Genomic DNA, 25,649 nt, shown 5'->3' on the forward strand with positions numbered 1-25,649 from the left:
AGCAGTTTCTATTAAACAGGAAATTTAAGCAGTCAATGCGTATTTGTTTGTTTCAAATATGTTTTTCTGATGTACACAGTTTTCCTTGTTTTTGAAGAGTAATTGAATCTGTGTGTACAAATACAATGCAGCGTGGATATCCTGATGTGCTTCAGTGGAAGACTTGGCATTGAAATTTTGGTGAGGTGCCAAATATGCTACAGTATTTTTTGCAGAAATTTGGGTAACAAAGCAGAAGGTGCAATGGAGGAATTGGCAATTTGTCTTCCTGTCTCCTCTGTTTCACTAATTAAGTTTTTTTTTTGATGGTTGTCAGGTATTTTGCAGAATTATTGTGAATGTACATTTCATTGTAATTCACACATCTGTGTCTTTGGGGTTGTTTATCGATTATAGAGGACCTAAAGCAAATTTGATTGCTCTTTAGAAATAAAAAGCACTGCAGTTCAGTACCATTCAACCTTGTGCACTTCCCACAAAGTTACTTGCGTCTTTGAAAATGATCTCTGCCAAACTTAGAAGTTGGTAACTATCTTCCTTAATAATGAAAATGTGTTTTTCCCTTTTACCGTATGATGATTCATGGGAGAATCCGAGAACTATACAATATGCTAGTGGTAAGTAAAGGGTTTGTTAAAATTCTGTTATCTGTTTACCCTTTTATAATGTGTTATAAATAAATGAAGTATTTCATGCTTGGTGGAAGTGTGTTTTTGGAGGTTGTAATTTGGCCCTTGGTTTCTCTCCTGTTTCTTAGAAGAATTCTGATGTCTTGTTTTTCAGTACACGTTTAGAGGATATCTTGCATTTAGTGAGCTTAGTTCCATTTCAATTATAGGTGCAAACATTTTACGAGAATCTGTTTAATGGTTGTATTTTGTGGTTTTTTTGGTTTCTTTGTTCATTTAGAAAAGAATTGAACAACAATTGGAATATGAAAGTAAGTAGTATTTCTGTTTCAGAGTCGAAACAACGTAGCTCTCATCGTGTCTTACCAGTGGATCTTTTATCTCATTGCAGGCTGTGAACCAGATAATTTTGGTGTTTTGTAATAGGGACCACTATGCAATGAAGTACATTGTATCAGAGCTACTGATTTGCTTTGACTAATAAGTCAAATTCCATTTTCATTACTTCTGTCACTGGAGGTGGATGGAAGTAATGTTTTACCCTGATTTGTTGTCTATTTGTAAACCATGTGTCTAAAAATCTAATGGATGGAGCTGAGTAGGTAGTACACAGGTAAGGGATGGCCTAAGGGGAAAAGAAAGCATTTGTTTTTGAGGATTTCTTCAAGCGTACATAAATGTTGGGAAAATTTTTTTCTTTTATAATATCGTGGCTTCTTCTTTTTATAATATTGTGGAATTTCTCACTATTGTAGTGTAATTTGTCACAAATGTCAAAATGTCAATTTTCAGAGCAAGTTGCTGGATGTAGATTGGCCTGAAGCGACATTAATGAGATGGAGTCATAGAGATGCACAACACAGAAACCGACCCAACTTGTCCATGCTGACCAGATATCCTAGAGTTAGTGAGACATGACTTCCCACACACAAATCCATGTTGACTGTCCTTAATTTGTTTTCTGCTTTTTCGATGATGTATCAACTAAAATAGCAAAAGTCTGAGAGCTGCATAATTGTAACAGCATTGTGTGGTGGAGGTATGTACTCCACTAGATATTGACTTAACACCTTGGCAAAAACGGTTTTAATATGGTCGGAGGCGAAAGGACATTTTGGTAGAAATATAACGTTGGCACAATATGTAACTATATATGTGTCATTTTATTTTCATGTCTATATTGTCCATTTTTCCTGAATTGCAGAATACTGAGATATTTATTTGTTATCTTCATATTATTTAGCAATCTGTCTTGTATTTATTTTTGTTTACTTTAACAATCTTTTATTTTCTAAGTTGTGTTTTTTCAATGTTAAGCATATTAAAACCACATGCATATATACATACAGCTAGCTATAGTGCTTTCTCAAAATACTTTCCATAAATATCATGTGCAACTTTATTCCTCTGCAAATGAAGATTCTAGTGCCAAGTTACATATTTGACTATTTTTGTACTTTTTCATCTATAGCATTTTGAAGTGAATATATTTTCCCTATTCTATATATACAAAGTTGCATATTTAGAAATCTTGAGCACCAAGTGAAGGTCAGGTTAAATCTTTACAGTTAGCTAATTGGTTGTGTCCACATTTAATATTTTCAATTAGTCTGCTGAAGGTATTGGTCACTTGTTTGGATTTCTTCTGTTCATTGATTCGTGGCTTGACTTGAATTAGCTAGTTAACGATTCCTATATGATTACATTTTTCAGCAAACGGTTACCTGCTTTGCTTGTTTGTCACCTACCTAAAATTCCAGCACTGTTATCAAAATATAGCAGAATGCAATAAGCTTTATGTTAATACAATATTTGGAGGGCAGCTGAGAGCATAAGATGTGGTCTTTACAGTATCCCTTCCTTTCCGTTTTGCTGTCCTCTCTGTACCAGAAAAAGTCATTCATTCTGTGACATTAATGAATGATATATTTCTTGTGCACTCTCTGGCTTTTTTACTCATTGTAATAAGGATTCTAATCACAATTGAACAATTACATGATGATGTGTTGAAATTTTTAAGTTGTTTATTAAATTGTATGTAGCCATTCAAGTTTTTTTGGATTTTGAAAAATATCCAACAATACAACGGGAAACATTAATACCTGCTACTGTCAGTCATGTTGAGAAGATTTAAGGTTTCTCATGTAACACAAAATCTTTTAATAGTGCATTGATTTTTGGAAACTCCTATTTATATCTGTGGTTTAGTAGCTTCTGTAACTTCCTCTTCCTTGGTCTATTCCATAAATCATTTCACTGTATCATAAACAAGCTTGTAAGTTGGCTGAATGTTGTGGATGGAATAACTACAATAGTGTACAACTGAGTGCAAGATTAACTTTTTTATTGAAATTTTCAACCTTTTTTATTAGGGTTTGCACACTTGACCTGGTTTTTCCAATTGCAAGCAGTTCTAGAAATGAATGGTACTAAGTTGAGCTGTTAGTACAAGATGCTGTTAATTTTGTTATTGAGTTGTGGCAAGCTGTCTCCTTTGGGAACTACGAATACATAGTAGCATGGTCTCAACCTTAGGTTAGTCATTTAACCTCCTTTAGTGCGGTTCACTGCAAGTCATCATGGTGGTACAGAAAATCTCTACGTTACCTCTGACTAACTGCAAGTACACGACTGAACCATTTTGCCATTGCCAAGTGTCTTATGAGGACCTTCTCCATTGAGAAATGGTAAATCATTGCATTCAGCTCCTTGATGGATATGACATGGTTATGTTACTGTTACATGACTAATGATCTAGAGGCCTGAATTAATGTTCTAGGAACATGAATGTATAGTTAAACATACAGTTTAAGAGCCAAAGTTCTATTTGGCTCCTTGTGGCTGCCCCACTATTCACATGCATCTTGGCTGATCTGAGTTTTGAATTTCACTTCTCCATTTCACAACTCCCTTGCAACCCCCACCCTATAATCTTTGATTTCCTGTTCCTAATGAGAATCTAACAATGTCTGCCTTTGAATATCTCAATGACCTCCGCCCCCCCGCCCCTGCCCCCGGCCCATGCCCACCACCTTCTAAAGAAGAATATTGCAAAGTTGCACAATCCAGGGAGCAACAAGTTCTCGACCAAGTGCCTTCTGCAAATCTAAGTACAAAACAAACCAACGTTCTTTTTTTCGCAGCGCGTTACTCTTTCAAATAACTGATAAATTGGATAAATGTGATGTCTCTTTCACAAAACCATACTTGCACTTCCTGGTTATTTTGCGTATTTGAAGTGCCCAGCTATAACTCCTTAATAATAGATTCTAATACCTTCTCCGTGAAAGATATCAAGCTAACCGACCTAAAATTTCGTGTTTTCTGCCTTTCTCCTTTCTAGAATAGAAATTTTATATCTATTACTTTTCATTGTGAGCCTTTCCAGAACTTAACAAATTTTGGGAAATTTGTGCCAACTTATTTACTACTTCAGCCATTTCTTTAAAGACCCTAATCCCACCATGGCAATTGGGGAATTTAAAATGGCCTAGTGGTACTATCGCTGGACTGTTAATCCAGAGACCCAGAATGTTCTGGGGACCTCAGTTCGAATCCTGCCATGGTGGAATTTGATTTCAATATAAAATATCTGGAATTAAGAGTCTAATGATGACTGTGAATCCATTGTCAATTGTTGGGAAAAACATCTGCTTCACTAATGCCCTTTAGGGAAGGAAACTGCCATCCTTACTTGGTCTGGCCTACATGTGACTCCAGACCCGCAGCAATGTGGTTGACTCTTAACTGGCTTCTGGACAATTAGGGATGGACAATAAATGCTGCCTGGCCAGCGATGCCCTCATCCTGTGAATAAGTAAAGAAGAAAAAATAAATTTGGATTCAAAAGCTGACATCAGTAACGGTTGTCATTAGGTTATCAGGTTATCTCAACAACATATTTAGTTCATTTAATGTCGTTTTTTTAAGGAAAGCATTCTACCATGCTCACCCAGTCTGGCCTACATGCTCAGTCCATGACAAATGGCCAACTCTTGATTGCTTATATATGACTCCAGACTTTCAATTACAGTGTTGACTCTTAACTGCCATTGACTGAGCAAGCCTTCAAGGAATTGGGTAGTGAAAGATGACCATTAGATGGCAGCTGTGCCACGTTCCTTGATGGACAATTAAGTGAGATCCTATACATTTTGTAGTTGTTTGCTTACAACAATTGGCAAACGGTCTGAAGCTAATGCATTTAACATGTGGATGCTTCACAACTGATTGCTTAGCAAAGATAGATTGGCTAGCTTTCGTGTTTGGCAAGAGTCAGGTTTGTACTACTGTTAAGAAAGTTTTATATTAACACTGCTCCATTATAAATACCACTTACTATTGAATTTAATTCTACCAATTTAATCTTCAGATGTGTTCTACTTAAAATTAGGCAGGATGTAAATCCAGTGTCTTATCTGACCCTGTTTCATTCTTACTGAGCAGTTTTGGCTAAAGTAGATTGGGTATTACCAAAGGGGAGTGGAAGCCCAGAGCATTTCTTTACTTTCAGATTATAAATTTTAAGCATGTACCGAAGCAAACTGATCAAAGGTTTGCATGTCAGTAGACATCACTTTCAACATCCAAATGATGTAGCGAAAAAAAAAATTGGAAGGAGACACAATTCTGAATTGTAAATAAAGAAAATTTTGGTAAGGCTTCATGATTCATTTGACAGGCAGCACTTGAATGACTGTTCAAACCTGGTCACCATGCTATGAAGGGTATGTTGACTGGAGGCAGAGACAGTGAGTTATCACTGAGGTAAAGAGAATGAGAAAATGTTAGAAATACTGAAACTAGTTGGAAATGTATATCTTTAAAAAGTGTCTTTGTAGAGTACTTTATACTGCATCAGGAAGTTTGTGTGTGCATTAAGCTAATTAAGTGCTTTTGATTTTGTAATGTTTGAAGCATGGCATCTGATCCACGCACAACAAGTTCACATTTTAATTACAATTAAATAACTAACTTGGTCATTCGTTTTTAGTGACACTAATTGAGGGAAAATATTATTGGCCTGGAGAACAGTTCATTGCTCTTCATTGAATGTTGCCAAAGGTGGATTTGCATCTACCTGAACAGGTAGTTGGAGCCTCAGTTTAACATCTTATCTGAAAACAGTACCTCTATCTCTCAGCATAGAGATAGCAAGAACTGCAGATGCTGGAGTTGGAGTCAGCACAGTGTGGAGCTGGAGGAACACAGCAGATCAGGCAGCATTAGAGGAACAGCAAAGTCGACATTGCGAGTCAGGACCCTTCAGTTCGACTTTCCTGTTCCTCTGATACTGCCTGACCTGCTGTTCCTCTGATACTGCCTGACCTGCTGTGTTCCTCCGGCCCCACGTACACTCCAGGGCTAGCTGAGGGGATGTTCAGCTGCATGCTCAAGTTTTTGGAACAGGGAGTGAAAATTCAACCTCTGACATAGGTATGAATGCTACCACTGAATTGATAAATGGCACAGATCATTTCAAAGTAAGCAAAGAATCAGAGGAAATAAGTTTTAATGATGATGAAATGATACATGTTATGTCAGGAAAACTCTACTCCACAATAAGTTTTCGTAGTATTTTTCCATACTGGCATGGGGAAGGGAATTAATAAGGTTGATGTTAAAATGAGAAAAAAATAATAAGATTCATGGTATATTACTGTCAGTCAACTCTTTCTCAATTATTTCAAAAATTACTAACTTCATCGCGGAGTCTAATAACAAAGAAAGCTAGAAAAGTGAGTTGTCATGAGAACATAGTCAACACTGGAATAATGAAAGTGTGTTGACAAAATTTGGCAGATGGAGTAAATTGTGGGGCAATGTGAACTTGTCCACTTTGGCTGAAGGAATAGAAAAAGCAGTAAACTGTTTAAATGAAGTGAGATTCCAGAATTCAATGATTCAGAGGGATCTGGGCATCTGGTATGTGAGTCACAAGGTTAGTATGCGGCCACAGAGCGATTAGGAAAGCAAATAGGATGCTGGGATTGATGTAAGGTGAATAGAGTATTTTTTGAAAACTATTTTGATTGACCTGGCTGAAGAATTGCAACATCTGTTGACCCCATCCAGTTTTGTCAGCTAATGGCTTCAAAATGAAACTGCAATAATAGGAGCCACCTGAAGGTTTTCTTTTTATCGTTCGTGGCACTTTGCTAGTTAGGCTGGAGTTTATTTCCCATCCCAAGTTACTCTGCAGAAAGTGTGGTGAGCTAGCTTCTTGTACTGCTGAAGCCCTTGGGATGTAGGTACACCCACAGTGCTATTAGAGAGGGAGTGTCAGGATTTTGATGTAACGTTTCATGTCAAAGTGGCGTAGGGTCTGCTTCTGCACTTGTAGATGGTAGTGGTTGTGTTTAGAAGATGTTGTGCAAGGATCCTTGATGAACACCTACAGTGCATTTTATAGAGGTATATGCAATCATGGGGGGCATCGATAAGGTGAATAGCTCATAAGACAAGAAGACACCAGGTCTTCTTGTTTGCAGCCCACTGTTTTGCATCCTGTGCTGTAAACTTTTAAAGATTAAAAAAAAACTTTGTACTTTAAGCAATACACCAGATCTGTAACACATCATAATGGCAATGTTCCGTGAAGAGTTTTTGTTTCTTGAAAGCTTATCATTTGTGCACTGGCCCAATTAGAATGTTTAGTCTGCTGAGGTGTAGCATTGATAGTGTTGTATATCTTCTACCTCTCCAAGCAAATCAGAAGCGACACTTTTTTTTACATACGTGCAACAGATTTTATTTATAGTATCTTATTTTAAAATGTTATCTTATTTTAAAAGTATCGTATTTTAAAATGTCTTCTCATGCTTCAGTTCTGGTTTCCAGCTCTTTTTCTACAATTTGCTTAAGTCTAGGTGGGGAGGCAAAAGTAAATCAAGTCCATTGATCATGGAATAAACTAATATAATTATGCATAGCAAAATTCAACACTGAAAATGGAAAAACAAAAACATAAATTGCTGGAAAAACTCAGCATGTTTCAGGTTGAGTGAATGACTGATGGTAGCTAGGAAAATGTCAGTTTATGTGCAGAAGATATAATGTGGGGGGAGGGGGTAAGGAACAAATGATAGGATAGAGCCTGAGTAGGGGGAGACAGAGACAGAGAGAGAGAAGACACAAGGAGTGGATAACGATCTGGCTAGGAGGGTGAATAGCTAATTAATGAGGACTGTTAGTGGCTAATAATGAGTAGTGTGTAATAGCAGACTGTGATAACAAGGTCTGGTGTATGGGAGTTGGCGTAAGGACTTGGCTCAAGCCCTAAAATTATTGAACTCTACATGCAGTCCAGAACGCTGCAGAGTAGGCCCGAAACGTCAGCTTTCCGGCTCCTCTGATGCTGCTTGGCCTGTTGTGTTCATCCAGCTCTGCACCTTGTTATCTCAGAGTCCCCAAGCTGTTGTTCCAGCTTGCGCTGAGCTTCACTGGAGCAATGCAGCAAGCCTGAGACAAAGATGTAGACTAGGGAACAGAGTGGTATTTTGGAGTGGCAGGCGACTGGAAGCTCTGTCTTTTTTGCGGACAGAACATAGGTGTTTGGTGAAGCAGTCACCCAGTCTACACTTCATTTCCCCAATTTAGAAGAGACCACATTGCGAGAAGTGAATGCAGTAGACTAGATTGTGTGAAGTATAGGTAAAGCACTGCATCACCTGGAAGGTGTATTTGGGCCCTTGAAGTTTCCTTTGATGCAAATTGTATTATAAAGTTTTTTTAATTTCATGGCTAAAGGGGTTATTAGTATGAAGACAACGTTGACTTTTGAGAGTGCTCCAGTTCATTTACTCAGCAGCTTGGATTTTGCACTAAGGCTGTTTAATGCATGGAAAGATTCTTCATAGCTTTCAGTTTCCCAACTGAAGAATTTTTGAACTGAAAGAAATATTTGTTTCTGTTTATATTCTGTTATTTCTTGATTTTAAAGTTGGCTGTACTTATTCCATATTGCAAGTCAAGTCAGCCACTTGAGATATAGTGGTGCTCCATGGCATTGAGGACACCTAAACCAAAAACAAACCAAATGACCTTGATTGTTCCATGATCATTAATGCTGTCTCCAAATAGATTGTGCTGGAAGCTGGTTCTGTCTATAAAGCTAGGCCACATCCTAGGTTGAAATAACAAGCTTGCTGAGTGACTGTTAATAGCACCCAATTGAAGAAGCTATTCAAATTAGGCTTTGTTTATATCAAGCGCTTTAGTTCCTAAAACAAGTTTTAAAATATTTCAGTGTTTCATTAACTGAGAAGCCTACTGCACACCAATTGGAATTTGTATGTGGTTCAATTTAGTTTTTGTGCAAAATCTTTTCAGTGATTTTAATACTAGAGACTGTATTTCAAAGTAAGCCTTTCCAGGATTGTGGTAATAAAATTGCACCAGGTTGTTGTTCTTTAACACACCATCAATAAATACTACTTTATGCAAAGAGAAAAGAACTAATTGTGTTTTATTGTATTAGCCCCATGGAAGATGCTTGATTTTAAGTAGATATACTTCAATGAAAACTTGAATCATAATTTCAATTTGTTTCACAGAAAAGTGTAATTTGAAATTCAGTTGCATCATAGTTCAAAACATTACCTCCTGTTAATTAGCTATTATAGAGCATCATCCAGTTTTGTCAACACTAAAGTTTATTAACTGTTCCCTTCTTGTTATTTAGCTTATGCATGAGTAATAACATGTAAGCAAACTTTGACTTCAGTTGTTCTGGATACTATTTAGGAAGAGTGTACGGATGTTAGAAATTGTGCAAAACAAGATTCATGAAAATGGTTTGAGGGGTGAGGAACTTTAGTTACATGGATTGGAGAAGTTGAATGTGCTTGCTATGTAATAGAGAAAGTTGAGAGGAAATTTGGTCTAATTATTCAAAAAGCTTCACCCAGAGACACATTTGCCACTCTATTTTTCTACTAACACTAGAGGCCAGGAGTCATCAGTATGATAACTCTAACTCCGGGGCAGATGGGCAGTTAGAAGACCTCCAGGCTGTAAGAGAGAATTTTTTCCCCCCCACCTCCCAAGAACTGAAAGATAGCTAATCTCCCACTATTTGCTTTATTTAAAAAAAGTGATCAGAGATCAGAAGGACTTGTCACAACTCACTGGGATAGTGCACTAGAAATGAAGCCACACTTTAACTTCTGTCACAACACCAGAAAAATATTTTAGAATAATTATACAGACGTCCCCAATTTACCTAATTTTAAAATCCAGGTTGGTTGAAAAACACAGACCAGATTTCTGTATTTAACAAGAATTTCTACTTATTACAAGTAATTCGACTCCAGCTACAAATTTACAAACTGTATAAACAAAGTTATAAACTGTAAAATTTAAAATTAAACTCTAACCCCTTAAATTCCTGCTTACAAACAAAGATAGGCAAAGGAAAACTGGGAGGCAGATCAGCGGTTTCATTTCAAGGGTTGTTGAATGGATCCTTATGACTCTTAGGCTGGTCAGAACATTGCTCTTTAGTCATCTTTCTTTGGATGCTTCCACTGGTTTGCAAGAGACACAAGGTGGCTGGTTTGTTTATAAAAAGGTCTCTAACTTATCAGTTCAAAGTCAGTGTTTACAACAACCACTGAAGAAACAATAAACTGGTTTTCTTCAAGATTAAAAAGAGTTTTAAAAATAAAGAACCAAGATCACTCTTATGCTGGTGAAAATCAAAATACTTCTCTATTTGTTTTGCAGCCCCAAGCTGTCCAATTAGCAGAGAAAAAAAATTGCTTGATTGTTAACAGACAAAAGGCTTTTGCCCTGTTGAAAGTCATCCCTTGAGCCAAACTCATGGCAGGAGTGCAACCGTATGATCGCCACCTCTCTCCTATGACCTACATTAATAACAAACTAGCCACTAGTCTGTAGACTAACTAACTTTGTTGACACCTGGTGGTTGCATTTGTACACTGAATCTCTCGGCTCCCATTCTTTTGCAACTTCTTCAATTATTATTTGCTCCAGCAGCTGTTTACACCATCCTTTCTATAAGTGTAAGGTTACTTGCCTTTCAAACATGCAGCAATCGTCTAAACCGCTGTTTTTAAAAATGTTCCTCCCCATTCAGTCCACAGTTTTAAAAAGAACAACAAAAAGACATGTCTTTGCGCTTGGAAGAAGCAAAAAGGGACATGTCATTGAACATTGTGAATGGTGTCGTTGATTTGTGTTTTTCTACCTCCCCATAACAACAATGTTTGTTCGATATCTGCTCCTGCATTTCTATGTTGGAGTTTAGAAAGGAATTAGAGCTTAAGCTAGTAGAGTTACAATTTGATCACTTGTACTTTTTTTCCCCCCCCGTATAGATAGTTTCTTTAGTAGGTCATGTGGTTTCGAAATGTGGTCAATTTTTTTCCCCTTTAACCAGAGTCCATTAGACAGATAAATTTGGAGACTGAGTAATTTGATCTAATCTTTAACTTTTGTGACGGCCTTGGGGATATCTGCACTGTTTCCCAGGTGTATTGTGACCGAGGAAATGGGATTAGTATCTGAAAAGGAAGCGTGCAAGGTGTAATGGGGGAAAGACAGGAAGAAGCACTGGGTTATTTGCCATTTAAACAGATTGTTTTAGCACAGAATATCATTTTTCTGTAATGCTGGGTCAAATAGAAGTCTTACTTTTCTATTTATCCACTGTTATAGTGTAGAGATTTTGTCAATTTTTGGTGCAGAATAGTATAATGTGAAAGTTTTAAATTTATTTCATGATGTTTGCGTTTGCATTTGATAGCTTTTGTGCAGTTAATTCAGGACATTTATTGTGCAAAGTCACCATGACCAGTGAAAACTAAATGTATATTCCAGTATCCCTATCTCCTATCCAATGCATACTCCTGCTTTGTTTCTGCCTTAGTCACAACTTTCCAGCTGTACCTTTACTTAATTGTAGTGTTTATTTTAAATTAACTCTGGAAATTCCAAAGGTTATAGTTTATAGAAATTCCAATGTGTCTTAAACAAAAATATTGTATAGCTTGAAATGTTTTTTTTTAGAAACTTATACTTTGAGTGGATTTTCATTTCCATGAGGGAGTCAGTTAGCTCAGTTGGCTAGATAAGTAAAGTGTAATGCAGAATGACTGCAATGGTGTTGGTGCATTTCCTCTGGTGGTAATTCACGGAAGGTTATGTCCTTGCGTGGTCCTTGCATTATGGCTTGAAGGACACCTCTTTAAATGATAACTACATTTGCCTTGCCGTTCTAGGAGCCCTGTTTTCCCCCCTACTTATCATTTTGCACAGTATCATGCACTCTGTGGATCTTATAACATATATTTTGGTTTAACCAAAATATTTCAAAATGTTGCGAGGACAATTCGAGAGGGTGCACCAATTTCTCTGTAGTTGTGACTTCAGGATGGTACATTGCTTTCTGGGAGCTAAGATCAAGGATATATCACTAAACAACTGTCAGGCATTCTGAAGTGGAAGGTGAACAGTCAGACATCATGGTTCACATATGTACCAATTACATATGTAGAAAGAGCGCTGAGGTCCTGCAAGAATTTATGGAGCTAGATAACAGATTGAAAATCAGGACCTCAAAAGTTGTAATCTCGGTTTGTGAGTATAGAAACAACTGGATAGAGCAGATAAATGCTTGGCTGAAGAAGTGGTACTGAAGGGAGGACTTTAAAATTCTGTATCATGTCTGGGAGTGTACTGTAGCTTTAGCTGTAATTGTAGCAAACTATTTGGCTTTGGAGGTCTGTGTAGAGGAAAAAAAATTAAAGGAAGCTAGGCCATTGGGAGAATGGGTCAGTGATTGTAACCATAACTCAGATTAAAAGAAGCCATGGAAAAGGACCAAGGGGGATCTGAAGTAAAGGCTCTGAATGTCATAGATTTTAAGGCCAAAGGTCAAGTGCTCAAATGGGATTAAAGTAGATGGGCATTTGTTGACTGGCACAGACGTGATGGGCTTGTTTTTATACTGTAAAACTGATTCTAGCTTTATGCTTTTGTAGCCATTGTGGAGATCAAAGCTGGGAACGAAATTGTTAGGGTTATGTGACTTTTCAAAAGGAGGTAGTAAGAAAGGGGTGGTGGTAGTAGCCTCATTGGTATGAGTTGAAATTAGTGTGATTGTATGAAGTGGTTTTGGATCAGAAGATGGAAAATCTAAATGAGTGGAGTTAAGCAATAACAAGGGAATGTCGACACAAGTAGGATGATCTATAGATTTCCTAATATTCTTTAGGATAGAGACTAAATCAGGAAATAATGAGGGCATGTGACAAAATCAGTTACATAATCATAGGTGACTTTAATGTTTGTTATCGATTGTGAAAATCACTGGCAGATGTAGCCACAAGAAAGAAATCAGAGTGTATTCAGCACAGCTCCTTAGAACTATATGGTGTGGATCCAATAAGGGATCAAGCTGTTTTGGATCTGGTAGTGTGTAATGAGGCTGGTGTAATAAATGATGTCAGAGTAAAACATACCCTCTTGAAACAGTAACCATTTCATAGAATTTAACATTCAGTTTCAGTGAGAAACTTGGTTAGGAAACATCTGTGGTAAACATAAATAGGATTCATTTTATAGGGATGAGGTCAGAATTGGCTGGAAAAGGAATCCAGTAGAAAAGATGGTTGCTGAGCAATAGCGGATGCTTATAATCATAGTTAATTACTCACAACGAAGAAATATCCAGGTGAGGAAGAAGGATTCTAGAAAGGAGGTAAACAAATTGTTTTTAACCAGGGGAGTTGAGAATAGCATCAAATTGCCTGTTTTCTTTCTTTCAATGTGGCAAAGATTAATAAAGCAATAGATTGAGAAAGTTTTTGAAAAATGCCCACAAATGTTGAAAGTGATGTCTACTGACATGCAAACCTCTGATCAGTTTGCTTTGGTACATGCCCCCAAAAAAAACTGAGGCAGAAAGTAAACTTTGAGGGTAAACTAGCAAATAAAATAAAAACAGACAGTGAATGCTTCCTCAAATACATGAAAAGGAAGAAGAGGTTGATGTGAGCATATGCCCTTAGACAATGAGGCTGGGGAAATAATGGGGATCTAGGAAATAGCAGAGGAGTTGAAAAAATTGTTTGCATCAGTCTGCACAGTAAGAGGCATTAATAGCAATCTAAAAAATGTTGAGTAATCAATGTGTAAAAAGAGGGGGAGGAAATAAATTGAATAGCTACCACTAGAACAAAAAGTACAAGGGAAACTAATTGGTCTGAAGCCTGGTAAGTCCCCTGAACCTTAAGTTTCATCTAAGGATTATAAAAGAAGTAGAGATAGTGAATGCACTGGCAGTAATCTCCCAGAAATCTTTTGATCCTAGTGATGTCCTAGATGGTTAGAAAACTGTCGAAGGGACATCCTTGTTCAAAAAGAGAGGGAGACACAATCCAAGTAACTATAGCCAGTTAGCTTAGTATGTGTCATCAGGAAAATATTAAAGTTTATAATAAAGAATTTAAAAGCAGAGAATTTAGAAATACAGCAAACTTTTTATGAACTGACACCTGTGGGACCAGGAGTGTACAGGTTGATCAAATCTTCCAGTTGATCAAGGGGTCACATTCATGTAAAAACACACCAACTTAGTAGTAGAAACGTGAAGCGGGGGTATACATATTATTGTTATACTTTATTTACAGCATAAATCACTTCATAATATAATTTTGTCCGAAATAAAACTTAGCAGAGAGCCTTCTCACTCGCATCATCCACTGACTACTCTGACTTTGTGGTAGATGGCAATAATACAGTAAGCTTCAGGTATTTGATATATAAAATCTTTGCAGGTTTATAAAGGTGCCTGTTATATGATGTAATCAAGCCCAGTCAACATGGTTTCATGAAGGGGAAATCGTGTCTGAAAAATTACTCCAATTCTTTGAGGTAATGACTAGAATAGATAAAGGGAACCAAGGAGATATTTGAATTTCTTAACAAAAAATGTTTGATAAGGTACTGCATGATAGGCTTCTTGATAAGATAGGTTGAGGGTAGTATATTTAGTGTGGGTAGAAGATTGGTTAACTAATAGAACTCTGTAGTGATAAGGAGGGCATTTTTGGAATGGCAACCTCTAACCAGTGGTGTGTCACATGTATCAGTGTTGGAGCTGCTGTTATGTATAATATATTATGACGATGAGTAAAGTAAATGTTCTGTTGCAAAGTTGTGGATAACACCAAAACAGGTGGTTGGGCAAGTGGTGAGGATGACACAAAGGGCACAATCTTCAGATTTTTTTGTGATTGCATCAATTTTGTTTTCTTGGCTGTAAGGCCTAGAGGATTTTCTTGCTATATCTCTCAAAACTTGCATCCTTGCTTACTTAGCCTGCACCCATGGCATCGCTTTCATCCAATTCAAGCCATATCTTATGCTCTATTCTCTGAATAATTTGCCACTGCTGGAATATCCCAGAATTCACTGGAATCCCTGGCATTGGTGCTGCCTTTAAAGGCCATTGTGCACGGGATCTGCCCTTAATGATTCCTGACATTTACTTTAGATGTGGCAGACTAGGGAATTTTATCACCCCGATTTGTGGACAGGATTTGGAGGTGCTGCTGAATGGGGTGATACACAGTTGGGATGTGTGCTTCCCCCAGCATCAGTACAGGAGGCCACAATACCAAATGATAAGTGCCTGATCATTGTTGCCCCACCCGGGTTCATTCAGCCTCTTCTATCTGGAAGAATGCACTCCAATGCAGGAGGAAGGTCAATGATCTGCTCCACGCTGCCAGCGTAAGTGCCACCTCGCACTTGCTGTCTCTGCTACTGTACCCATCTCCCACCAAGAACCATGCTCTACCATTTATCATTACTGCCTGCAACAGCGTCCTTCACTTGCTGTTACCCATTCCCAAGCCACAATAGTGCAATCCAGCATTCCTGTGGGCTGCCTAATGATGGGACACTTCCCCCACCTGCAGCAAAATTACCATCTACTTTCATCTCCCTTTAGTACCTGAATCTCCCTTGTTGCAGGAGAAAACATCTCACCATAGGGCAGAAAAAGTCAAGACGATCAGGTGTCTGATATTCGCTTTCCAAAGCTAATGTGTAAAGGACCCTGACATGACAGCCCTGAGCAGCAGATTAACAGTGTCCATGCCCCTTCACTGCTTTCCCGTTACTTGCTGCGCAAGCACTCTTTTTAAAGAGTCTACAGCAGCTGGTGAGGGAAACATATATATTTGACCTCCTCACCGATCTGCCTGCTTTAGATGCATCTGTCCATAATAATAGTATTGGTAGGAGTGACCACCACACAGTCCTTGTGGAGAACAAGGCCCCACCGACACATTGCGAATACCCTGCAATGTGTCGTGTGATGCTGTGTAGCACTGTGCTAAATGGGATAGACTTTGAACAGATCAGCCACTCCAGAGTGGCATCCATGAGGTTCTGTGGACCATCAAGAGCAAAATCATACCCGAACAGAATTTGCAACCTCATGGTTCTGCATATCCCCCACTGAACCATTATCACCAAGCCAGGGGATCGACCCTGATTCAGTGGAGGACATGCCAGGAGCAACACCAAGCATTCCTATAAATGAGTTGTCAACCCAGTGAGGCTACCAGACAGGACTACTTGTGTATCAAACAGCATTAGCAGCAAGTGATGGAGTAAGCAATCACACAACCGACAGATCAATCTAAGCTTTGCAATCTTGCCCCATCTAGTTATGAATGGTGGTGTACGATTAAACACCTTCCTCCTTCAAGCAACTCGCTATCCTGACTTGGAAATATATTCCCAATCCTTAAATGTTGCTGGGTCAAAATCTTGGAATTCCCTCCTTGTAAAGACATTGTGGGTCTATGTACAGCACATGGATTGCAGCAGTTCAAAAGGACAACTCACTACCACCAACTTCTCAAGGGGCAACTAGGGATGGGTAGTAAAAATGCAAGCTGGCGAACCAGCAATGCTCACATCCACGAAAGAATTAAAAAAATTAATACTAAAAGACCAGCTGCAGTCGATTGGACTTTGTACTTTGAAAACATGCTGCAAGTTACCTGAAGCATGCTGAATCTGCCAGTAATTTGCAATTAAAAATGCAGAGCCTTTGTCATATGTGTCCTTTGCAGATTTCTTTATTAAACTAAAATCTTTGTCCTGGGAAGTGGTATTAAAAGTATTTGTACTTTCCACAGCTCCGGATGTCCTGTCTAAAGAAGATTTGTCTTGGTGCACTGGATGGTAAATCCCAGAGGCATTTCCCAATATCACGTAAGGTCATTTTACAGTCTTTCTTTCTCTGTAAAAGTGAAAGACAGTACAATAGCTCCAAGCTCAATGAGAATGAATAAAAGTGATAGAAGCAAAGTTCTGAAATGCCATTTGAAATTGTCTATTTAACAATAGCATAACGGTGAAAGGCTTGAAAGAAATCACAGCTGCCACCATCCAGGGGGGAGGATTCGTTCTTGGCATTCTTTTCTTCCCAGTCTTGGTTTCACCACCACCTCATCTAATCCGTGGCCTCCTGGAGACTGAACTACAATGTGTATATCAAGTGAATTGAAATCAAGTCATATGATCATGTGTCACAAGTTAGATGTCATGTGGTCAAAATATCACATGAGCATGTGCCCAGCTTCATTTAGCAAATGTAATCCCACTCCTTTATAAGTATGCACTGCTGATGCATTATAATTACTTGTAAAACCATAAGACAGGAGTAGAAGTTCGCCATTCCGCAAGCTCATGGTTGATAATTACCTGTTCTTTGACTCCTTCCCTTCCTAAATAATGGTATTACATTGGCGGTTTTCCAATTAAAGTTTTGGCAATTTCTGTAGCTTGGGTTGTAGGTGAGGTTGTTGACTTGCTCGCTGAGCTGGCTTGTTCTCGTTCAGATGTTTCATCGCCATGCTAGGTGACATCATCAGTGGATCCTCTGATGAAATGGTGTTTACACTGTTTGGTCTGTTATGGTGAGTTGTATAAATTCCAAGTGGAGTAGAATAACACCGCTTCATCAGGTCTTCAAGCCTGCTAATTCCAATACATAAAGTCATTGCTAAGTGAAATATGTCTATATAATGTCTCAACTGTGTTCATGGTGAAATGGCTACTGGACCATAACCTTGACCAAAGCACAGCTGCAAGACAACTGAAAGTTTTATGTATGAAGATACTGGACAATGACATTGAGAATTGGGAGCTGGTTGCTGAAGGCAGTAACCTCTGCAGAACGACGTGTTTGTTAGAAGAGGTGGGTTGAAATAAAAAGGTGAGGGCTCGGAACAACACATGTCAGGGAGTCATATACCTTTTCAGTCTATTGAGAGAAACAAATATGGCAACATTTGGATCCTGAGCCGCACCAGGTGACGCTTGACCAAAGTTGACTGTCGTGTTGCAAACCATCGTGTTGAGATTGAAGGATGATGAAAGTGAATTGGAAACAGTATAAAAACAATGTCCAAGGATGACACCATTGTGGAGAAGTTATAACTAACTAACACCAGTCTAGCCTCTCTTTTCTCTGTGAGAAATAGACATTGAGGGTGAGTTCAACAGATGGAGGTCTTTAAAATTATGGCAAGGTTTTGTAGGCTAGATGTAGGGAATATGTTTCAACTTTTGGGGAGTTCAAAGTTATTGGCCGTTGACAAACAGCTAATAAATTCATTGAAGAGTTCAAAGGAAACTTTTCTGCCTGTAGGATGGGTAGAATATGAAAGTGACTTGCACAGGTACTTGAAGCTAATGGCAAATATGTGTCTAAGGAGAAGCTACAAGCCGGCTCTTATCGCACAGTGATAGTGCCCCTAACCCTGGACCAAGGGGCCTGGGTTCAAGTCCCACCTCTTCCACAGGTATGTAGTAACATACCTGAACACGTTGGTTATGAAAAAAAAGTATGAGCACATAGAGAAAAGAACTGTATTATGCTGATATTATGCATGATTCAGAGGTGCTATGTTATGAACTTTCAGATCTTTTCAATGCTTTTAAAAACCAGATCCAAGCAAGCTATTGAAATGACTATCATAAGTTGTGATATTTGTCATTTAAACTACCAACGGTACTAAGTCTGTAATAAATGACATATGAATTTGGACATTAGCAACCATCTGGGAATTCATAATACCTTTGTGTAAGAATGGGCCAACACAGGAGGTCCCTTGAATTTGCCTAACGTTTATGCTAGACAAAAGGAAAGGTAGAAACTTAATTTGTGGCAGACAGACACAAGTGGTCACTATGAACCTTGGACTGTGCTTTTGATGCTTTTTCCCATCCAAACTAGACTAGGTGAATCTCCAAGGTTTTAATTCATGACCCAGAAATCAATATGAACACCACCTCCTTAAAATACTCCAAAGGCAACATGATAAGACCAGGGCTAACCTTTTAATTTTTTAGGGAGATTTTCTAATGCTATTGGGGAGGGTCTAAGTTCATTTGTCAGCAAGATGGGAACTTGCAAGGGAATGCCGAAAGAATTAAAGAAGCATTAACAACAACTAGAATCAGTTTACAGAATAGCGCTTTTAATTCTGCATTCTTGACGCACTATGTGAATTCTGCATTGTTGACGCACTATGAGTTCACATAAGATGCATGACTTGATCATGGTAGTAGAAGGAAAAGGGTATGATATCATTGCCGTTATGGAGAACTGGCTGCAAGGTTACCGAGACTAGTAAGTGAATGTTCAAGGATATTTGACATTTAACAAGGTTAGAGAAAAATGAAGGGGTGGTAGGATAGAGCTGATAACAAAGGGTGGGATCAGTGTATTAGTAAGAGAGGATCTCCAATCAGAAGAATAGTAGAATCTGTTTGGAAGAAGCTAATAAACAGCAAGAGGTAGTAAGTATTGGAGAGATTTATAGGTCTCCAGCATTAATGGTAAGACCTAACATGGTATAAATCAGGAAATTCAAGGTGTATATGATGAGGGGAATGCAGTAATAATGGATGATTTCAGTCTACGTATGGAGTGGATAAATCCGAAAAAAAGCAAAAGATTGGAGGAAAACTCCTGGCATGTTTGAGATTAATCCTGAAAACTCTGTTTGGATGAGCCAACTAAGGCACAGACCATTTTAGATCAATCATTATGTAACATGAAAGGTCTAGTTATTAATCTCATTACAAAACATGGTATGGTGATGTCTTATCACCAAAACAGAGCTTTTTTTTTTTTTGCTACGTATATATGTGCATAACTCATCATTCGCTGCAGTGAAGAACTGTGGATATATTCAGTGCACAGCAGTATTTAGAGTATGGCAGTAGACAGGCATTTGTTTGTCAGTGCAAAAATGAGTGAGATTTTGGTCTGGCAAAGGAAGTGGTTAGACTGTGCAGCTCCAGAAATGTGTATGTTGCAAACTCTCAAAAAACACCTTGCTAGGTCCTGCTTGCACACCTGGGTCACCTCGTAGATCAGAGATTGGCCTGGACAGCAAATTGTAGATGAAATATAACAGATTTTAGTTCACAATGTCCTCTTCCCCTCACAGAATGTTCTGAGGAGCTGCCCAGACTAGCAAAATGTGAGAAGTGACGTTCCACAGGGCGTAATGCTGGAACATGCATTCAAAAGGTGTGCCCACATTTGTTCCTGGCAACTGCTGTGGGCTTCACTCATGTGTGGAGCAGGAGGCTGGAAACCACTGCCTTGTCACTTTCCATTGTGTTGGAAATCCACAAAAAAAACTCCCTCCCTCCACTATTGATGATCTGTAGCAGTAGATACATGGAAACTCCACCAATGGAAGATCCCCTCCAAGCCACTGTCCATCCTGACTTGGAAGTATATTCCCATTGCTTGTGTTGATGGGTCAAGTTCCTAGAATTCCCTTCCTAATGGCCTACTGACATCATGTGGACTACAGAAGTTCGAGAATGCAGCTTACTACCATTACCTTGAGGGCAACCAGGGATGGACAATAAATACTGGCACAGATCCCATGAGTGAATTGTGGCTTAATTTCCAAGAAGCACCAGCCCATTTAGATACTCATTAGCCATTCAGAAGAAGGGTCCAAACCCGAAACGTCAGCTTTCCTGCTCCTCTGATGCTGCTTGACCTGCTGTGTTCATCTAGCTCTACACCTTGTTATCTCAGATTCTCCAGCATTGGCAGTTCCCGCTATCTCTGAGCCCATTTAGATGTTGGCTTGCAGTGTGATCTGCCCTCCGGAGTGGAAAATAGTGTGTTGCAATTTGATGTGTACGAAATATGAAAGAATGCGTGGAACAAAAATTTTCTGAACCTGTATCCATCCAAATGTGTACACCTGGAATTCCCCATGTGGTTGGGATGTAATCTTTTTAATAGTATCTGTTAGCTAAAGAATGTGTTTTCTTTCTAAACCTGCAATTGAAATGCAAATCTTTAATGGAAAGAAAGATTTAAGAGTTAGAAGGTGTAAATTGTGGTGCTAGTGTTACGGCTGATGGAATTTAGGTCATGACGTAAAAACTAGAAAAATGTGGAATGGAAGAGGAAGATCAAAGGGGAAGATCAGAATTTGATTGTAGTGATTAAGGAGTGAGTGATCAATGTCACACAAATACTACAGTGTAATCATCGATTATAATGAAAATGCCAAAGGTTATGTTTGTGCTAATATGACACAAATGTTGCTTGACTCTTGCCTATGAGGATGTACTTTTGGAATTTGTTTTCATATATGAACATCTCAGTAATAGGAAGGGCTGGAGAATGAGCAACAAATTACTTTTTGCTGTGTGGTCTGTTTTTCTTAATTTACTGCAGTTTTCTGTTTTTCTTGGATGTGATCTCAACAGTGCAGAGAAATTGTTCCGAAGTACATTTTTTTACGTCAGTTTGGGAACACTTGGATAAAACAAACAGTTACTAACTGTGACCAGCTGTCTAAAATGTAGCGAGAAATAGGATACTCTAAGATTATGCTTTCAATATTGAACAAAGGAACTTAGTATCTCTGTTATGTGCAATACTGTCCTTGAAGTTAATGGCTTTTTGTTCTCCTTCCCATTGTAAACCCATTATTTACGTAGGCTTGAGAAACTGTTGCTCGCTGTTTTATGTAGCAAAATTGTAAAGCAGTTTTTTAAATGCATTCGTGATGTTGCTCAGGCTTGACCACAGAAGGAATCCTCTTCCCTCACACCCTGAAAACAAGGAAACCTTGGCTCAGCTTGTGTTACCTGACCAAAAAAAACCTGCAGATTTTGGAAATCAGAAACAAAGCAGAAATTGCTGAAAAACTCAGCAGGTTTGTCAGTATCTGTGGTGAGAAAACCGTTAACGTTTCGGGTCATTGGAATAGTCCAGGTAATAGACATTTGTTCTTGGTGGCCAGGATCCAGAGTCCTGAATATTATGTTGCATGCCTGGTGTGGTATTCAGGATATCAAATCTGGGCTGCAGAGGATCAAGGATTGAGGAAGGAAAGATCCATTTGTCATGGTCAACGTAGGCACCAACAATATAAGTCAAAAGAGGTTCTGCTGAAGGTGTATGAGCAGCTAGGGGCTAATTCGGAAAACAGAACCAAACACGTAATAATTTCAGTTTGTGACTTGGGTAGTAATCCTAATTGGCACAAGGTCAACAAGATTAAAGAGGTAAATATGCGGCCCAAACTTTGTGTAGGGAAACTGGTTTGAATTCATGGACAGTACTGGGGAAGGAGGGAGCTGTGCTGACATATGGGCTCTGCCTGAATCCTGCAGGGACCAGAGTCCTGGTGAGTCGTATAACTAAGGCAATATTTCAGGCTTCAAACTAAATATGGGGTGGGGCATTCACGCTGCATGGAAAATTATAAAATCAGAGATAAAGGAGAAGGTAGGATTGGAAAAAATAGAGACAGAATATGTGAATGTCATATTGTACCAGGTGACACTAAAAATGTACGGAAATTTGATAACAGAACCAGCTCAAAGGTTTTGTATCTCAAATGCATGAAGCATTTGGATTAACATAGTTGAACTGCCAGTGCAAATTGAGTTAAATGAATATGACCTCATCCAATTAAGGAAACATGGTTACATGGAGGATCAAAACTGGGAACTCGACTTTCAGGGATATTTCATCTTAGAGTGAGACAGAAGGGATGGAAAAGATAGTGGGTTAGCGCTGTCTAATAAGGAACGAAATGAAGACAGTTGTGAGAGGTGATCTAGGCTTGAATGACGTAGAATCCATTTGGGCAGAGGTAAGAAACACCATGGGGAAAAAAGACATTAGTGGACAGACCCCCAAACAGAAATCACTCTGTAGGAAAAGCTATAAATCAACAAATAATTGGAGCATGTACAAAGAATAGAGCAATATTTATGGGTGATTTTAATCTTCATGTTTAGGTTAATCAAATTGGAAAGGGTAGCTACAAGAACAAATTAATAGTGTGTTAGGGCTAGTTTCGTAGAGCCAGCTAGGGAGCATTATATCTTGGATCTGATTGTGCATAATGGGGCCGATTTAATAAATAACCTTGGAATAAAAGATCCCTGAGGAAATAGTGATCATGAAATGAGGATAGTTCGCTAAAGTGAACTTGATAAATAGATTAACAGGGATGACAGCAAGCACACAGTGGCAGACATTTAGAAACACAAGTCATGACTCTCAGCTAAAAAAACATATCCCAATAAGGATGAAAGAGGGATATCTGTGATCATGGGTAGATTCAAAACATGAGGGATAAAGCCTCAGTTGGAATCTATATAGGTTAAGATTGAGCTAGAGGCTGGACAAGAGTCTTCTCCCCATTCCAAAGATTGCTTCACTGATTTACGACTGTCCCTCTGTCTAGACCTCCCCCTCTCACCTTTTACCTGCTCTCAATCTGTTCATCGAGTGTGTGACATTAGTCGCCTCCATTTCTGTGTCTCTATGCCTCCCCTCCTCTTATTCCTTCCCTTTGCACTGACTACACACCATTCTGTCAGATGTAACCCTGACTTTGTAGTCAAGTCTGCCAACAAGGGTGGAGCTGTTGTTGTCTGGTGTAATGACCTCTATATTTCATCTGGTGATCTCCCTTCTACTGCCTCCAAGCTCATAGTTCCCCCAACTCCGCTTAGCCCGCTCCTTCACGAAATCCACAAGAAGGACTGTGTGGACAGAACCATTGTTTTTGCCTACTAAAGCCCCACTGAAATCCCCTCTTCCTACCTTGAATTTTCTTTTTCTGCCCTTGTCCAGTTTCTTTCCACTTACATTCATGATTCTTCTGACATTTTAATCTGACATTTTACGCTAGTTTCATGATTTCTAGTTCGCGGCTTTAGCCTCTGCCTCTTTACCATAGATGTGCAACCCCTTTACATGTCCATCTCCCCATCAGGTTGGTCTCCGGGCTTCTTCCTGGGAAAAAAGGCCTGATTTGTCCCCATCCACCATCTTCCTCCTCTGCTTGGCCCAGCTCGTCCTCACTTTGAGCAAATTCTCCTTCAACTCCTCCCATTTTCTTAAGGTCAGAGGGGTGGCCATGGGCCCCAGTTATGCCTGTCTGTTTGTGGGCTACGCAGAACATTCTTTCAGTCCTGCTCTGGTCCCTGCACCCACAACTGTTTCATCGATGACATCATTGGTGCTGTTTCTGTTCCTGTCTGAAATTGGAAAAATTTATCTATTTTGTTTCCATCTTCCACCCCTCTCTCTCCTTTCCTTGGCCCATCTCTGACTTTTTCCTTCCCTTCCTCAACATCCCTCTTCACATTTCTGGGGATGGGCTGACCACCAATATTCACCACAAACCCACCGACTCCCACAGTTACCTTGACTATATATCCTCACATCCTGCTTCCTGTAAAGAATCCATTCCATTCTGCCAGTTCCTCCATCTCTGTCACATCTGCTCTGATGATGCCAACTTCGACAAGGCGTCCTCCAGAATGTCCACCTTCAACTGAGGATTCCCAATTATGCTGGTTGACAGGGCCCTCAGCCATGTCTGCGTTATCTCCACACTTTGGCTCTCACCTCCTCTCTTTTTGTTTTCTCCCCCTCATCCTGCCTACCATCTCACCAACATCCACATCCAAAGGATCATTAGCTGCCGTTTCCACCAGCTCAAACGGGATGGCCACCGCAAGAAACATGTACCCTTCCCCTCCCTTGTCAACCTTCCACAGGGACAATTTCGTCTGGGATACTTGGATCCACTCTTTGTCCACTGTGGACACCTCCCCACACCCCCTCGCACCTTCCCTTGCAATCATATGTAATGCCTGCCTATTTACTTGCTCCCTCCTAACTATCCAAGGCTCCAGACTCCCCTTCAGTTCTGAAGAAGGGTCACTGAACCTGAAACATTAACTCTGCTTTCTCTCAGCAGATGCTGCCAGACCTGGTGAGTTTCTCCAGCAATTTCTGCTTTTGTTTCTGATTTCCAGCATCAGCAGTTCTTTGGTTTTATTGGTGGAAAAATATTAAGAGAGTAATAGCAGGCCATTTGGAAAATGATAATCTAATTGAGCAGAATCAGTACATTTTCATGAAATGGAAATAGTGTCGTACTAATTTATTAGAGTATTTTGAGGTAGTCTCAGCCAGAGTATATTGAGGAGGGTCAGTAGATATGTTGTATCTGGACTTGCAGAAGACATTCAACAAAATATCTGTCAAAGTTAAGAGCCCATGGTATTGGAGGTAGTATCTGGGATAGATGGCAAATTGGCTAATAGGCAGGAAACAGCATGTGGGGTTAAGTCATTCTTTTTTGGGTTCCAATTTGGGAGACCATTGGGGTTCCACAGGGATCAAAAACAGAAGTTGCTGGATAAGCTCAGCAGGTCTGGCAGCATTTGTGAAGAAAAAATCAAGTTAACGTTTTGGGTCTGGTGACGCATCCTCAGAACATTCCACAGGGATCAATGCTGGGAACGCAACTGTTTACAATATATATTAGTGTCTTGGAAGAAGGAAGTGAATGTACTGTTGCCAAATTTGCAGATGGCAAAAATAGGTGGAAAGGCAGGTTGTGAGAGGGAGACAAACAGTTTAGAAAGACCATGATAGATTAGGTAAGT

At 39.2% G+C, this 25,649-nt stretch overlaps 1 protein-coding gene across 10 annotated transcripts in view; it reads left to right on the top strand.

The window, feature by feature from the left end:
• Positions 1–25,649, top strand: part of sipa1l1 (signal-induced proliferation-associated 1 like 1) — a 344,983-nt gene that overhangs the window by 65,903 nt on the left and 253,431 nt on the right. For 3 of the 10 annotated variants that reach the window (XM_020524245.2, XM_048600184.1, XM_048600183.1), the window contains exon 2: positions 16,811–16,886. The exons of the other annotated variants lie outside the window; for them this stretch is intronic. The gene's annotated coding sequence lies outside the window, so the exon portion shown is untranslated. The remainder of the gene's footprint in view (positions 1–16,810; positions 16,887–25,649) is intronic. 10 annotated transcript variants of the gene reach the window in all.

The sequence above is a fragment of the Rhincodon typus genome, chromosome 8 (assembly GCF_021869965.1).
Source record: "Rhincodon typus isolate 14 chromosome 8, sRhiTyp1.1, whole genome shotgun sequence".
Classification (NCBI taxonomy): Eukaryota; Metazoa; Chordata; class Chondrichthyes; order Orectolobiformes; family Rhincodontidae; genus Rhincodon; species Rhincodon typus.